We start from the raw sequence: 13,727 nt of genomic DNA, 5'->3' as shown, positions 1-13,727 counted from the left end.
ACAGGCACAGACGATGCAGCAGAATGGAAGGGAGACACAGTCGAGCCCAAACGAAGTCCAGCGAAGTCCAGAGTGCCCAGACGGAAGAAGAAGAAGTGTTCTCTGAATTGAATCTTGTCCCGCACTGAATCGAGGAACCCACCCACAGATAAGCTCTTAAGTACACTAGGGAAAGGGTTGGGACGATTCAGAGGACCCTCCCAGGGGAGGGTCTGGTCAGTGGGAAAGTTACTCCCATGTCCTTTGTCCAGTTTCATGCCGGAGCGGGAGCCAATGGCTCCCAGACCAGGTTTGAACTTGACTATGCATGGGGACAACAAATGTGTAAATAAAGAATGAGCAGTTCCTGGGGGTGCTGTCTAGGACAGCGGAAAAGGGGGGAAGGGGAAGCACAGGTGTTTCTTCGTAATGCCCTCACACACCCCAAGGGATGTCATGCTTCATCATATGGGCATATGCCCCTCGTCTGGCCGGCGCTGCAATGCCTGACGGGCTCCCGAAACCGGGGCTCTTTGTCGGGGATCTTTTGAAGAAGCCGTATGGGTGCGTGTGGGTGTGAGGGCAAGTAGGTGCACAAGGGGTGAGGTGGGTAAAAAAGGTATAAGAGCAATCCTGCCAATTACAATTTTAATTCCTGAGGTAGCTCCAACCTTATTAAAATTGTGAAGAAGCCCTGTCTAGGAAATAATGTTCCCTAAGGGCTAAACTTGAGTGGGTGTGGTCAACATGTTTCGTGCCCCATCTGCCCCAGAAGGGGTCAATGGCACTTCGTCAGGACCGATAAATTGAGAGGTGAGTGCACCGCCGTATCGCAGTGGTTTGCTGATACCGGCAGGAGGAGGTAAGTGAAGAAATGGTACGTGGGATGTACCAAAACCTGTGGGAGAAAAGGACAAGATAAAAAGGGGGGGGGGGGAATAAAAAATAAGAACCGCAGTTAGACCTGCCAAAACACACATGGTGTATAGGTACTGAGGTGCAGAACACATTGTGAACTACAAGTGACTAAAAGACTCCAACCTGACTATGGAGTGATGGTGGACTAGGTCGATGAGTCGTGAGGGAACCAGTGTTTGATAATCCGAGATTGTCGAACGGAGGTAAATAACACATATATATAGAAAAAGGCGAGTGACCAGTGTGGTGTGCGATCTTAAGTGGTTCAATGGAAGGGAGAGCTAGACTAGTTATGGCGTTTAACCAGTCACGAGCGTCTAAATGAGCAGCATCTTAATAGACCAATACATTTAGCAATTGATCACTACAACAGACCGGGTTTCGCCGGATGATGAGATAAAACAGTGAGTTGAACTAGTTGTTAAAGCAATGGTGGTAAGGACCGGACTAATTTACAATAAACATGCATAGTGCGAAAACTGCTTTTAAAACTGCTTTTAAAACGGTGATAGGCATAGGTTGGAAACTCACCCCCAATGGCCTAATTCGGGCTGACGGGGAAGTACAGAGCACTACAGTTGCTCCGGAGTCTAAGGGCAAGGTAAACGAAAGAAACAAGGGAAGGTCCTGTTACAGCAATGCATTTGAAAGCGGTGTGCAGGGCAGGCTTACCGTATTTGGAGAAAGGCCATTAGTGATACTCACGGTGGTAGACAAGCAACTTCGCCGGTGTCCTACCCTCGCTCTGGGCCCCGTGAGGAAACGCTTGCGTGGGCGTGCTTAAGTAGCGTTTTTAGGTGACCGTACCTGAACGTGGCGGCCATCTTGGGATGGGCTTGCAAGGCGAAACCAACGAGGATCATTTACCGGAAGTGTTCTCCGCCGTTGTATTGCGGCGGCCATCTTAGAGTATGACAGATATCTAAGGAGTGTAACCTGTCTAGTCGGGTGCTGACCCTTAATCCTATACCTATTTGTATGTCAATCATACCCAGACTTGATACCATGTGGTGCATTATGTAGTCAACGGGGAAGTTAATTAGCATTGGGAAGTTAGAGTTTCACCAAGTGCTCATGGAGTGTAGAGTGCCTGGAGGGTCCACCTCGGAGTATGTGTTAGCAGCTAAAAACAATCATCATGGGCATGTCATTGTTGTGTGTACAGCTAAAAGGTCTGGTATTAAAACCAAAGGGTGCCATTAGATGATACGAGATGGCGTAATGCCGGTGTAACCCTGAAATCTCTAGTTATTATTTAGTTCTGCCCAGGGTATATCATCATTTAAACCCCTGAGATGAGAGCCCAGCTTAAAAACCCAGCATTGTTCTTTCCTAAACAGGGCTTCTTTCGTGATGTTTGGGAATGCCTCTAGAATAGTCCAATTTAGATCATTGGGCGTATGGTTGTTTTCTGCAAAATGTGAACACATTTTGGTGTTGGTCTTTTTGCAACGTACGTTGCTTCTGTGTTCAATTAGTCTAGTTTTTACTTGACGGGTGGTCATACCAATGTATTGTAGGGGACATGGACACGTGATCAGATAGATGCAGTTACGGGTGTTGCAATTAGTATGTCTTTTCTGGGTCCAACTCCAGTTGCTGGTCAGTTGAACCGTTTTGGAGGCTAGAGTTAGAGGACAAACCACACATTGACCGCACGGGTAGTGACCACAGACCGGAGGTAGGTTCCATAAGGTGTTTGGAACTGCAGGGTTTGTCTTTTTTGGTCTGGTGTTAATAAGGAGATCCTTAAGGTTTGACGTACGTTTAAAGGCAAATCTCGGTTTAGGAATGGTCAATTCACCTGAGTCTAGAATACGCCAATGTTTATTAATGACCCTTTTTAACATGTTGGATTCTGTGGTAAAGGTAGTGACACATGTGATCAGATCTGATTCAGATTTGGTTTTTGACTCCAACAGGGTAGATCTGTGAGTGTTGCGTGCTCGTTTCTGTGCATTGTCAATGATGCGAGTAGGGTATTGTCTCTGAGCTAGACTCATACTGAGTTCAGAAGCTTGTTTTTTATAGTTTTCCATTTGGCTACAGTTCCTGCGGATGCGCAGGAACTGCCCGTACGGAAGGTTGTCCTTTAGTGCTTTTGGATGGAAACTATTGTATAGTAAGGGGCAGTGGCTGTCGGTGGGCTTTTTGTATGTGATTGTTTCCAAATGGCCCATCTGGTTGATAATGGTTAGGTCAAGGAACGGAAGTTCCTGAGTGGAACAATTTGCTGTGAATTTTAAAAAGGGGTTGAGATCATTGATCCATGTCATGAAATTAGGGATGTCTTCCATGTGACCCTTCCAAAAAATTCAAATATCATCGATGTAACGCTTCCATTGGAGAACGTTACTCGAAAAAGGGTTGGTGTCCGTGAGCACATACCTTGGCTCAAAGTCTGACATATAGAGGCATGCCAGACTTGGGGCAAAGGTACTGCCCATCGAAGTTCCTTGGGTTTGGTGGAACATAAGTTCCTCGAATTGAAAGAAGTTTTCGGTGAGAGCGATACTTGCACATTCCATGACGAAACTCACAGGAGTCGGTGAGTCCCAGGTCGTATTTAGCAAGATCGTCTCAACCACCTCAAGAGTGTTGAGTTGAGGGATGTTGGTGTAGAGGGCCTCAACATCCAGCGTAAGAAGTACATCTGGATGTGGGCCCTCCAAGTTGGTATGTTCAATCAATTTGAGGACGTCTCTGGTGTCTTGTAAGAATGTGGGGGTGGTGCGCACTAATGGTCGTAAGAAATGATCGCAAAATTTAGAAAGTGGTTCCAAAAGGGACCCTATGCCAGACACAATTGGTCTTCCAGGGGGAGGAGATACCCCTTTGTGGATTTTTGGCAGTGTATAAAAATAGGGTATTTTTGGTTTGGTGTTCACTAAAAATTCGGCTTCATTTTTGGAGATCCATCCTTGGTTCCTTGCCGCTGTAACAAATGTGTCCCTCATGCTGACTGAGTGGCACTGGCAAGCGCACCCACCCTACCCCAATATACTAAACCCTGTCTGGAAAGTGGTCACACCTCCCTGTGACAGGCTGCCTATTGTTCTGCCTTCCCCTGCTTATGCTTGGCTCAGCAGCAGGAGGGCAGAATCATTTCTCAGGTCGGCCGCAACCATTTTGTGCTGTCCGGGTCTGGAAGACTGGTACTGGGGACATGGAGAGCCTAACGGAGGGCTCTTCCAGTGCTTGAAATCCTCCTCCCATACCGTTTATGGTGCGGGTTATGATTCCAACATGTTTGATACCAAACATGATGTGATTTGTTGCAGCCAGTTTCGAGATGGTCATCGTGTAAATTACGTTGTGCCCCTTCATATGGTATATGGCTGTTTCACTTACAACCATGGTGAATGGACTCCGTAGGCTGTAGGGTTGTCCTGCTTATGCAGGGGCACCCTCAAACTTAGAATCAAGGTGTACCAGCCTGCTATACGGCTGACTTATAGATGTAAGTGCAGCGACCCTAGATATAGGAAACCTATATCTGTAGTAAGTGTTGCTAGCACCGGCTTACACAAGCTGCAATGGCATGCCTGTAGTTACAGTTTGAATGGTCTCCAATGTGTGTCATAATACATGCTTCAGCCCATAGGGGACCTCTGGAGTACCTATGCCCTGGGTACTTTAGAACCATATACTAGGGACTGATAAGGTTACCCCAGTATCCAATCGGGGATGTACCTAAGTACTGAACATAACAAGTTAAGGGAGAAAGCAAAGAGACTGGGGTCCTGATCAGCAGGATTCCAGTCAGACTAGTCAGGAACAGTTTAGCATCAGGCAAACAGTGGGGGTAACCATGCAGAAGGAGCCTACCTTCCTACAGACACTTACACAAATGAGGTATCATTTTACTTGGGAAACTGAGGGGAATGCTGTGTGGTAGGACATTTGTGCTGGCATGGTGATCCTACAGAGAAATATGTGGAAAATGTGATTTGTTTCCCAGGTAAATGTGAGGTTTGCAGTGGATTCTGGGTAGGAACACTTTGGGGGATCCATGCAAGCCATACCTCCCTGGACTCCCCCGGGTGTATAGTTTTCAGAAATGTGTGGGTTTGGTAGGTTTCCCTAGATGGCCGCCAAACCTGGGGCAAAAAACCCAGGTGCCCCCCTTGCAAAACCAGGTCATTTTGTGATAGGTAATTCTGATGTCTCCCTAATACATTTTGGGCCCTTGTCTGTCGCGGGTACTTGGCCCACCCACACGAGTGAGGTACCATGTTTTCGCGAGACCTGGAGGAATGCTGGGTGGCAGGAAATTTGTGTCAGGCCTGTCATCACACAACTTTCCAACACAGAAATTTGAGAAAAGTTGATTTTTTGTGCTAAATTTGAGGTTTACAGTAGGGGTGGGTGGAATTTGCGAAATTAACTTTTGCAAATTATCGCGAAAATGCTAAAAATCTCTGCAAACACGCCGGAAATATCGCGAAGACGCAGAAGTTTTTTCCCGCCTGTTCGCGGTAATTTTTGCGTGATTGCGGGTGCCCAACTTACCCATGCGGTTGCTCACAGGCGTGGCCATCTTGTTTTCAATTGTCCCGACCTCTCACGATGCTTACTTCCTGTTCCGGGTCGCGCAATGCATGTTCGCGTCCATTCGCGGTAGATATTTCCTGTTCGCGACAGCTTTTACTTGATCGCGCTGCTTTTTGCTTGCTCGGGGAGAAAATATCGCGCGAACTTGCGCACGTGGTCGCAATGGGCGCGGCCATCTTGTTTTTCACTCTATTGCATGGTTCTGGGGCCTGATTTTGAATCCTCCCTACATCTTTTCAATCCTTTGTTTAAACCCACTTTTTTTTAATCTTTCTTATTTATTATTTCTCTAACTATTTTCCTGCTTCTATATTTTTGTTTTTTGTCTCCTTTTTTTTTGTTTTTTAGCTACTTTTTCTCTTTCTATTGCCTGCTATTTTATTTCCTTTACTTCTGTAATTTTATTACCTTTTCTTACCCCAGAACCATGTCTAAGGGTAGGGCTGGTCGCCGTCGCAGCCAGAGCCGCGACCGCCTTCCTTGCGGAAGGCGGCGCCCACAAGGGGTGCAGGCACGGGCCTTATTTGGGGAGGTGGAGTTGGCTGCACTCATTTTCTTTGTGCAGCGCCACCTCCCCTCAACCCTGACAGCAGGTGGCAGGCCTGGGTCTGGGTATGGCCTCCGGGAGCATCGGCAGCGGTGGGGAAAGGTGCGCCGGGCAGTGTCGCGCTTCTCTGGGGTCCGGCGCACCCAGGCGCAGCTGACGTACCGGTGGTCCGACATCCTGGACCGTGAGCAGGTCCTGCTGGACCTGCTAGGAGTGGAGGTCCCGGGGCTTGGTGAGTAACTATTTAATTATTACTACTTTGTGTCTGTTCTTCTGCTCTGTGTTATATATTGCGAATATCTTTTTTTTCTTCCAACCAGCTAGAATGTTGCTGCTTACATTCCAGGTTAATTACGTTTAAAAGTTTTCTGTGATTATGACACAGGTGCTCTTCTGCGCTACTACTAATCTTACTTGTTTGCAACTTTGCGTTTGCGTTTGCTTAGCGTGATTCTGTACGAGTTTATTTGAGAAAAATTAAGTTACTTAATGCTACAGTGACTCTAGTACACTCCTTACTTTGTCCTGTCACTAATAGATAGGGGCGGATTGATACTTAGGTTCAGGTACTTTGTATAAGTTTCTAATTTGTTAGTGGTATGCGTGATGCCCCCTCAGTTACGTGACGTGCTGCTAGTATGGCAGTCTTTATTAGAACCTTTTCTAGTTTGTTCAATGAGTGGTGGTAATTGGCTTAGCACTAGCATAACATCAGCATCAATCAATCAACCCAAAATTTGGTGTATACAAAAAATGTAGTCATGTGTCCTCCATTTGACCATATGCATTGTTGAGGAATAAAAGAAGTGGAAATGCATACTTAATGTACAATTGGCATGCCTGGAATAGGTGGGCTAGGTTGGGTGGTACGTTGTACTTAGGCTTAGTTGTAACTTAGTATTCTTGAATCAGAATGGAAGACTGGATTACTGTTGATAAATAGTAACTTAAGTAGTCGATCCACGAATCCCCTGATACTACTTGTTGACCAGATGAGATCGGTCAATTTAGTTATTGCAATTGTTGTTTACATAAGTGTTTTTTGACCGTTGTTGAAAAATATTGTATTTGTTTGACACCATCCATCAATGTTTGTCTCTTTCTTATATCTTTCCTGTTCATCAGCACCCAGGGGCAGACAGACAGGGAGTGGGGAGTCGACGGGACAACAGTCCGAACAGCACCACCAGGAGGACACCAATGACGGCTCCTCTGCTGGCCCAGTAAGTCTTCTTGATTTTAATAATATTTCTTATTCTATAACTTTTACTGCACCATATTTTTCACGAACTATTGTTTCAGTTTCCAAATGCTATTTTTTTACCAACCATTATCCTTCGATCTGTGCGGTTTCAAAAATCTTATCCCTGCCTCTGCTATGATGACTCTAAGTTCTACTACTACTATCAGTCTGTCTGTACTGTAGTAGCTAAGCTTGCCCAGTTGGCCAGTGCCACTCTTTATGTGAAAGGTTGTAATATAAAACTCATATTCACCAGTAGCTCTAGCCATTGAGTCACATCCTTTGGGTTGTCCTCTTGTACTACTTCTAGTATTATTGATCTTGAGTCTTTGTTAATCTTGAGGCTTTGAAAATTCACAGCAACAAAAGCCCAACCAGATTTATTACTATTTTGATAGGATACCCTATAGGACATACTACTACTGTTGTAGGGATCTTGCACATACACAGACCTTTGCGCAAGAAATTAGGATGTTGGTGATGGTAGGTTGGACCTTCCTCACACACCTCAATCAGAAATTCAGAACCCACCACAATCCCCTGCTCGACTATAGTACTGTCTTGTCATAACTATTAGGTCTTCGAACCCTCCCACCAAGATACCCGACATGTAGACAACCCAGAACATAACACACCCAACCTCTCAGTCGTGGAAGCAATGCACATGCACACCCTTACTTTAATTTGCTCACTCGTATAAGTTAGTTCACACCAAATACCACCAAGTCTATGTAAGTTCAAAATGTATATTTTGAATTGAGAAGCTCTGTACATTGTTCTATTATAAAATGCAGCACCAACCGGAAAATCAATAACATTAAAACAATAAACATTGTTACACTTACTTACAGTTGGGAATTAAATCATGATAACTGAACAGAGGTGGAAGGCAGCACCACCATCCCCTAGGAATTTAGTTTATATAAATTTATAAATGAAGATGTTAGTGAAGGGACCTCTCACCTTAGAAGAACCTATTACTGGTAGTTGTTGCATCATTCAGAAGCTCTACAAAGCTCTGGTTCGTAGAAGGGAATCTTCCGTCTGTAATGCGAAAAATGAAATGGTGCGCGTTAGTATATTGCAACTTGCAAGCATTTCTCAGCCGTGCCAAAAACTGTAGCATTTATGGATAAGCAATATGGACTAACAGTACACCAGAACTTCCTAAAAAAGTGGCTTGTTAATGTTTTTGTTGACCGCTTGTACGCAGTGCGTAGACTAGACAGTAGCAGTGTGAGGCAGGTCATGTGGGCTCAAAGGTGTCTTATACAAAAAGCTGCAAGGTAACGTCACGTGCAAAAATAAAAGAGACAAAGGTAAAATGGTTGCATGGCTCGGGCTAACTAAGCAAAGGCTAGAATGACCATATATAGCTATTAGTGTCTACTCTACTACTACCTGATTTGTACTAGTGATGTATGTTAGTATTAACTCATTTTTCAACCCTGCTACTGATCAATAGAGGGGAGGTGTATATGACGCCTAATAAATGTGTAATGTTTTCTAGGCGCACTACCGACCACCATTGCCGGGGCCAGCGAAGGCGACGCGGAGGGAGAGGATGCGGCAGTTGCTGCAGATACCAACGGAGCGGTAGGGGGAGTGGCAGCACCAGTGGCGGGCGGTGGTAAGTTAGATTCATAATCCTTAACTATTGTTGAACTTGACAGTACACTCACTGCAAGGGTGTACTGTATGTATATGTATACTGTACTGTTGAGACTTAGGGCCCCGCCGACACCGCAGGGGCAAACCTCCCGCCATCCCTGTAGAAAAGAGTCAGACCCCCACATGTCGACCAGGCGGAAAAGGGTTCAATATGGCGGTGGTGTCTCTCTGAACACACCGCCAGCCATATAATCTGCATTTTGGAATGCCTTTGCGTGGCGGCATTGCCGTCCGCCACAGAAAGGCATGCAGACATTGCAGAGTATGCTTGGGGAGTTGGGGGCCCCCATGGAGGGTACCTACCTATGCTATGGTACCCCCCTGCCTTTCAAAGCAAAACGTGACAGGCTCCGTGCGGGGCCCGTCATGTTGTGCTTGGAAAATTAGAGAAACATGTATTTTTAGCATTGCTTTCGGTACCGCCAATCAGAATGTAAAAAAACCAGGATGTGCCGGGCGCATCATCCTAATTAATTGTCCCCACGGGACCCCAACCCTTTTTAGCGTGAGGAGTGCCCCGGGCCCCAGCCACTGCCCTCCAGCAGTACGGCGCCACCGTCTTGCGGCTGCCTGCCGCCACTGTAGTGCCATCTCTCGTGCCCCCCCCACTGTGGCTGCAACTGCCGCGCCCTCAGATGCCGCGTCGCCCGTTTAGAGGAGCAGATGCGTGTCCTCCTTGAGTCCCACCCCACACCTTAGTCCCTGTCATCAAGTTCTGCCCCTTTTTTGATTCTTGTTTGGGTGGGTGGGAACTGGTTTGGGCGTTGGGTTTGGGTTTTTGCTTTACGGACTTTTTCTCCTGGACTTTCCTATGGACATTGGTTGGGGTTAGGGAGGGGGTGGGTCAGCTTTTGTGGGTTTAGTTTATTTTTGTTAGGGTAAATTAAATATATTTTTCTATGTTACATGCAATGTTGTTAATGTTTTGTAGGTGGGGAAACTGTTTTACATCACACTGTTTCCTTGCTGGTGCAGGGCCGCCCATAGCCTGTGTTTGATTTAAAAAATTGGCTGACTGTGTAAGACACAAACAGATAGATGCGACACACCTCACTGATTGACTTGTCCTTCTAGTACTTTCAGTTTGTCCTCTAGTCTATGCATTCTTTATCTGGACTGGTGTGTGAAATTGAAATCATTGACAACATGTCCATTATTAATTCTGCCTCCCCCAAACTTCTCTCTTACCTGTGCTTGATGTTTATGTTTAACTTTGGCACAGCAATGGCTCCATGGTGAAGATGGTTTCCTTTTTCTAACATGCCATAATTGGGGTGGTGGTGGTGGTAAGATAGTAGTAGTAGTAGACACTGGCAGGATGGCAGCATTTGCAAAAAAAAGAAAAGGAGACAGTCAATCGCCTTTGAGAGACTGTTAGAGGAGTAGTAGAATGAGGTACAGTACAGAACTTACCGAGCAACAATAATATGCTAAAATATTTAACAACAAAACATAATGGTGGTTGGGATAGACTACTAGACAGAGTTACAAACTATAGTTGTGTCGAGTCACTTGACTAGGCCTATAGCCTAACAGTTAGTGGTGTATATGAGGAATGACAACAAACAAATCCAATCAATGCCGTCAATTAATTCTGAGGTATATGTTCCTTTGTTAAATAAAATAACCTCTAAAATATCCTACTCATGGGTGGGCAAGCAGAAGAAGATCATCGCTCTGCCTTGAAATTGAAGTACTGTTGCTTTCGCCACATCCGCCCCAGCAAGTGTGTGATTAAGTATTGGTGTACATTTAATTTAGTCACACCTCGACAATAAGTCACACAGCCCGGGGAAGAGGGTTAGGGTTTGTTGAATGGATGGGAAGGGGTTTTTTGGGAAAAGTTTGACATAGAAAAACAGTATGCATGGACAAACAAACGACAATCATTGAAGACTACCATATCCATATGTTAAGGGAGAAAAAGGAAATGCATGCATGATGATGAGAGACCCGGATTACACACACTTCTAGTTCTTGTTCTGTTGTTCCTGCATTAATACTTTTACAGATAGCAAATAGAAATGTTAAATATTGGTAGGGAAGAATCGTAAACAGAGAGCAAACTTAATGATGATAATAACAACTCCAGGAACACACTGTTGTAAAGATTGTATACAAAATATTAATCAAATTATTTAAAAGAAGATAAAAGTGGATACTGTTACTGTGTTATCCTGGTAAAAAATGTGGACTGGATTTGCATCTCGGCATTCCTCTTGGTCCTCTCGTCCATCAATCTTGGGTATGTCGCCTCGCCACTGCCCGGCTGGAAAAAAAATGTCGATTTATTCGTAAGGTAAGTGTGCATTGTAATGTTTTCCAAAGTATAGGGCAAGGCCCGGCCTGTAATTGTAGATGGAAAACCAAAGGGGATATTGAGAAACAAAGTTGAAACAAATGCACAAGTAGTGCAACAAGAACACTTTCCGAGGTGGCATGTATGCATCATCTTTACTCTAGTCTGTTTCCAGCATTGACCTTCAACAATAACAGGAGAGAGCAGGCCCACAGTGCTTAGCAGTAGCACATCCTACGTTAAGACTTTAGAGTACTTTTTCTTTTTTTTTTAAGAGTTGGACAAAGGCAAAGCACATTATCCATTCCAAACATAGCATTTTACAGTTTAAGTTAGTAAATCAATGCAGCGCAGTCATCCCACCGCTACACTCTATTCCACTTCTACACAGACATTTTGGGTCTGCTGTGGTTGTTGTTGACGTGTTTACCTTTAGGCTTTTAGGTTTTATGCCACTCATAAAACGTCCTCCTGACTTCATCATCATCTCCGATACTTTTACTGACTGACTGTGAAGATCGGCCTGCAGTAGAAGTAAAATTGTTATTACACAACAAGAGTAGAAATATTATTGACATGAGTCAGTCTTTAGTGTGTACAGAAAGATAGATTACTAGTACACTTTAACTTCACTTTGTGCACAACAAACAAACAACGAAAACACAAAGACCAATCGCTCAGAGTCAGGTGTCCAATGCATGCCATTAATTGTCATTACCTGTTCCTTCTCATCTTAAGTTAACGGGCCGTCTATTTCGCCATCATCATGAGGGACGGTGCTGTTGTGTCAATCATACTCATTGCGCAGATTGAGTGAGTCCCCTTCCTGTATTGAATTAAAAGCAATGTATCACCAAGCTGCAGGAGAAGTACAAATTGTTATGATTACAGAGCTCCTCGGGATCCGGGTGATGCTATATAGGTCCACCTACTGATATCCCCGGACTCCAACCAAAGGTTACAGAGCCCAGAGGTGATCAGGCGAGGGAAAGGAGAGGGGAAGGGTCAGCAGGGACAAGAATCTGCAAAGACAAAAGAAGACATATTCACACAACGCCCAAATTCATACAGTCTACTCTCTTAAGGTCTCACTAGTAAATATCGTTACCCTTTGTTTGCCCTCCTGCAATGCCTTGTAACAACACCATCTGAGATTCCTCTCTCAGCCGTACACAATCACGACCCTTGTAACCAAGTTCTCCCTAGGCTTACAAAAGAACCAATCCCTAGTTAGTCTGTGCTTTGTCACTCATTAGGGATAAGCAGAGGTCTTCCTTCAGACCCGTACTCCTAGTGGAAAAGAACACCCCCTCCAACGTAATTGTAGTCAAACATTAACCAAGAATGGCTTCACGGCATTTACACCGCCGCCGGATAAACTCTCCGTTGAAGCGCTCCTTCACTGAGTGAGGATGAACACGCTGTGTCCCCTTTTTACTCCTTCAGTGGTCCGAGGGTAACCTATCCCTGCCGAGCCCGACACGGATCCTAGAATACCCTTCTGAGTGGGCTCCTCCGAGCCTGTCCCTCCTGAGGTGATTTGCTCAGGAAGTTCTCCGAATCACCCGCGCACGAGCCGGGTGGAGGTTTGCTCCTTAGAGCCTTGCAGATCTCGAGCTCCTCCGAGCACAGAGTACTGTCTGAAACAAAGTAACGACTCGTCCAAGCCGTTTAATGTGCCGTAGAACCAAGGTGAGCCAACCGGTGGAGGTCGCGGCTGCCTCGGGGCTGTTCGCGGGTTTGTGCTCAGCCGAGCATAAACGGAACCGCTCACCTGATTCCGGTGCATGTCTCTTTCTCCGGGATATCTCTTGGTCGAGACACCAAAGCCTGGATCGACGGGGTCGTCTACGGATCCGCTGGATTCAAAATAACGCACGCCTCTTGCCGTGCGTGGTGTCCTGATATAGACGCCCACATCCTGGTTCTAGGGCTGATGGGACATGTAGTTCCTACACGCTGGGTAGGCGAGTAGGACCTCGTTTCCTCTCAGTAGGTCCCCTCCCCAAGCGCCTCCTAGCCCCGGGCTTCCCCGGATACCTGGCGTAGAATCGACGCACCGCCGCCAGCGTGTGCACCGCAGCCGAAGGCTCCCAAGAATCATCCTCCGCGGAGTAGCCCTTCCAGGAGACCAAGAACCATAATTTGCCCCTGCGATAGCGGGCATCGAGAATGCTCCGTACATCGTATTCCAGGCCCTCATCCCCCCACACAGGTGGCGGTCCACCTCCTGATATCCCCAGACTCCAACCAAAGGTTACAGAGCCCAGAGGTGATCAGGCGAGGGAAAGGAGAGGGAAAGGGTCAGCAGGGACAAGAATCTGCAAAGACAAAAGAAGACATATTCACACAACGCTCATATTCATACAGTCTACTCTCTTAAGGTCTCACTAGTAAATATCGTTACCCTTTGTTTGCCCTCCTGCAATGTCTTGTAACAACACCATCTGAGATTCCTCTCTCAGCCGTACACAATCACGACCCTTGTAACCTAGTTCTCCCTAGGCATCCAAAAG

This window comes from Triturus cristatus, chromosome 6, assembly GCF_964204655.1.
Source record: "Triturus cristatus chromosome 6, aTriCri1.1, whole genome shotgun sequence".
In the NCBI taxonomy this organism is placed as follows: domain Eukaryota; kingdom Metazoa; phylum Chordata; class Amphibia; order Caudata; family Salamandridae; genus Triturus; species Triturus cristatus.
This window is presented reverse-complemented; position numbering follows the sequence as displayed.